The 4156-nt window shown below is 34.6% G+C and overlaps 1 non-coding gene across 1 annotated transcript; it reads right to left on the bottom strand.

Annotated features, from left to right (window-relative positions):
• Positions 1-2916: 2916 nt before the first annotated feature.
• Positions 2917-3018, bottom strand: LOC111754635 (U6 spliceosomal RNA). The gene has a single exon (XR_002789317.1). It is a non-coding gene; the product is annotated as a U6 spliceosomal RNA (small nuclear RNA).
• Between the last annotated feature and the right edge of the window lie 1138 nt (positions 3019-4156).

Raw genomic sequence — 4156 nt, 5'->3', positions numbered from 1 at the left:
TTATGCCGCTGAGCTAAATCCCCAGCCCCAAATTGGTTAGTTTTGATGTGAAGCCCAACAGTCTGTATGTATAATGAGCAAGAAATTCTTTGCTGATAATAGCATCGCACTTTGAGAAATACTAGAGTATATGCTACTTAAGAGGCGCTTTACCTCTGACAGTATATTCTTCTACTTACTACCTTGTTTCAAAGAGGAGCTTATCAGTTCATACTAACCCATACATATTCTTTCATCTGATTCTTCTATTGGCAATTTATTAGACAGTTTTTTTTTTCATGTAAACTTAAATTAGGGAATCCTGAACATCCTAACTGGTCCATATAAAAATATGCAATAAAGATTTTCTCATCATATTGAAAACTTCACAGGTTTGGATCCTCAAAAACAAGTTTCATCATTTCACTTGTTAAAACTATGAAATCATCTTCATTCTTAGTTTCTTTTGGTGGAGGGTGTAAAAAGACCATGTAGTGATTGCTTTATTTTTCAGTCTGCACAAAAGAAGTCTCTTAGATTAAATCAGTTCCTTCCAAGCTACTCTAGCCATTATAAGCATTATATTCTAAAGTGTCCCTTAGAGTATGAGTGAATAGTCTCTTATTGGTCTTTCTGTTCTCCTCAGCCACTAAGTCAGGCTCTTTCCTTAGCGGATGATCAGTAAAGGAATGCGGATACTCAGGCAGAGGTGTTGAATCTTGTTGCAGACATCCTCATCCCCTGCAGGTGGTGCTGGCAGATAGGTTCTCTATTTACTTACTTAATTTTAATTACTTGGGATAGTAAAGATGTTTTCAGTACTTACTTTAAAGCTGTTGTAATAATCTAAACTACTTCTTCCTCATCACTCTAGTTAATGAGTCACAGAGGAAAGCAAGACTGAAAAAATGATTAAAGTGAAGGAGTTGGGACAGTATCTCTGAGGTCCAGCAGTGGGAAGAGTACATTTTTACTTGCAAAAGACAACACATTTTCAAGAAATTCTTTTATAAAAGTACCTAACCATTTTCTCAGATATGCTATGTTAATTCAAGTATAGTATCTGTCAACCTCTGTTCTGTCACTTCTACTCTAAAGCTTTGTAAATCCTCAAGTAAAGGCCAGTGAAGAAGGTTTTAATAAGTACACTAGCATTTTTAATTGGCATAATGTGATCGATCAACCTATAATTCTTACCATATGTCTTCTACTCTCCCCATATGAATTGTTCACAATTAATGGGCTTGTCTGTTCCCTCTCTTTGATATCATATATTCTCCCACTTCTGTCTTATGCCCTGTCTCTATTTTGTCCTCAGACTGTTTTCATCAGGGCTTCTCAAAGTCATTCTCAGGGGCCTACAACATCAGCACCATGTTCACGGCACTGTTAAGACCCTGTTTGCCTCACTCTCTTTTCCTTACAGTTGTGCAACACAGTTTTCCAGAAGCTACTGTGACTGGTTACTATCAAAAGGCACAGATGTGAATGAAGCTGTACTTGTTAAATCATATAGTAAGCTGAAAAATGAATAACAATATCGCTTTCCTACATAAATGCTTGTTTTCAGATGCTTGGATTCTATTTTAAGATTTTCAAATTGATTAGTTTTGATGTGAAGCCCAAAAGTCTGTATGTGTAATGAGCAAGAAATTCTTTGCTGATAGCATTGCACTTTGAGAAATATTAGAGTATACGCTACTTAAGATCGCTTTATCTCTGACAGTATATTATCCTATTTACCACCTTGTTTCAAAGAGTTATATATGTTATTTATGTTAACATGTAATTTTGCCATCTCCTTTTTCCTTCCTTCTCTTCTTTCTATTTTTCTATGGCCTTGTGCATGCTAGGCAGGCATTCTATACTGAGTTACATTCCTTGCCCCTTGTTAACATTTACTCTATTTTATTTATTTATTTATTTGTGACAGGGTCTCACTATGCAGTTCAGGCTGGCCTTGAGCTCACTTTGTGGCCCAGGCTGGCTCAAACTTGGAAAGATCCTCCTGCCTCAGCCTCCCAAGTGCTGGGATTACAGGCATGTGCCACCATACCTGGCTTTGTACTTTAAACAAGATACTGTTTCCTACTGTTGTCTATAGGGATGGCAATAACTCACGTTTTTAAAAAGCTCTTTGATAATATCAATAATTGAAGTGTTGTGTAGATGTCCTAAACCAAATCAGATGAGCTCTTTGGCCACTGCAATTAAAAAATATATTTTTCTCCCTGGAATGACAGAGCACTTACACACTTGCAGTTAATTTACGCCATCCACCCAGTACAGAGCCTGTGCCAAAAAGGAATTACTGTTGTTACACTGATTAAGAATGATAATTAGTTATTGTTAGGTGGTAAGTCATAATCCTTTTACTTTCTAGTCTCTGATGAAAGTGTCTCCAACCCAAAGAGTGGGAAAAAAGAATTTCTTGACTTTTCAACTTATCTTTTTATCTGAAAAATGAACTTTAAAAAATATATATATACATATATATATGTATATATATATAAAGATAGGTAATTATACCACTACTCTCTGTTAGCCCATCAAAAAGAATGGTTTGTGCTTTCATTGTTTGATCATTTTTTTATGCCCATATCCTATAAGCTGAGCAACCACTTTGAAGATAACAATATGCAATATATTAACCATTATTAATCTCCTGTTATTTTGTTTTGAAATCTGTTTTTATTCTTTTTGTTTTAAAATACATATAAAAATATATATAAAACATGACAAATGTTTATTAAAAGGAAATAACCCTACTATTAGACATTACAATTATTCTAATTTTTCAATGCTATTAATTGTGCTTGGATTACACTTCTTGCATATGCATTTTGCATACAGCTCTACTGATTTCTTCAGAATAAATTCTCGGAAGATAAATAATGAGGGCAGGAGATATGAATAAGTGAACACTTTAAAAGTTCAACCATCATTTGGTGCTGCTTCTATTCATTTGTCATCCTTGCACAGAGACCATGCTAATCTGTATTGTTTCTGTTTTAGTTTATGTGCTGCCAAAATGAGCGTTACTTCTACTTGTACAATAGGAAAAAAAAAAAAAAAACCCTGTGATTTAAGAGAAAAGGAAAAGAATTTGAGAAGTAGCAAGGAAGAGTATATAGAAGAATTAAATCCGAGGAAAAACTGCCACTAAAGGAGAAAAGAGGTAGAACAGTAAACATTAACAGTGTTGAAGAATGTCTAGACAAGGATAAAACAAAATCTACAGAGAGCAGGTTTAGAGTCAGGCAGATACAAATTTAAAACACAACTCATTTGCTGACTGTCTGACCTAAGCAACTTACACAGCTTCTCTTTTCATTAAACTGTGTTTCAAATTGGACACACAGAAAGAGTCAGCTTCAGTCCCCCCTTTGACTACCCTTAAACCCCGAGGCTTATGCTCGTACCTGTGTTCATGCACGCACGCACTCCTGCACACACTTTATCTTTCTCTTCTATCAAGCAAAGGAAAGGAAGTAGCAATACCTTTTTATCACTTGCTTTCTGTTCCTTAACCTCTGGTCTTTGTTTTTTGTTCCACAAACTGAAGATAATACAACAAGTTAGGAATCTCTTTCCTTGAATTTCCCTAGCTGGACTAGGAACTTTGAGAAAACGGGCTGCCTTTTTCTCATGAAATGTTTGAAGCTTCATGCTATTCCACCGGCCTGACCATCACCAAAATTGAATATGATTGAAAGAGAATGTTTATCAATCTTAAATGAATGTTATTTAAATTAATAATGTGAATCAGTTTTTATTTACCCTGAAACACTACATTCCTGCTGTTTCTAATGACTTAGATTCAGGTTGGTACAACTATTACTTCTGTGGGTAAAATTTTCTTTTTATGTTATTTTATTTTATTTTAGAAAGATTAAGATAAAAGAGGACATAACAAAACAGATCAGAACAGAGCAATTTAAGCAACATAGTGTTTCAGCACAACACAACCTGATATAACAGTAGCTACCATAGTTTCTCTTTCCTTGAAATGTTTGTGTATACACTACATCATACACTATAGTATCAAACATAACAAAATAGTATAAAACCATTCAAGAGAATGAAAGTATTACAGGGCATTCAGAACCAAATATCAGAAAACAAACAATGGGTACTATATCTCCTTGTCCATAAAAATTTTTGTTTATACTATCAC

The sequence above is a fragment of the Cavia porcellus genome, unplaced genomic scaffold (assembly GCF_034190915.1).
Source record: "Cavia porcellus strain 051 isolate PalLab524CR breed Dunkin Hartley unplaced genomic scaffold, mCavPor4.1 scaffold_10, whole genome shotgun sequence".
In the NCBI taxonomy this organism is placed as follows: Eukaryota; Metazoa; Chordata; class Mammalia; order Rodentia; family Caviidae; genus Cavia; species Cavia porcellus.
The sequence above is the reverse complement of the archived record's forward strand: the minus strand, read 5'-3'. Positions and strand labels throughout refer to the sequence as shown.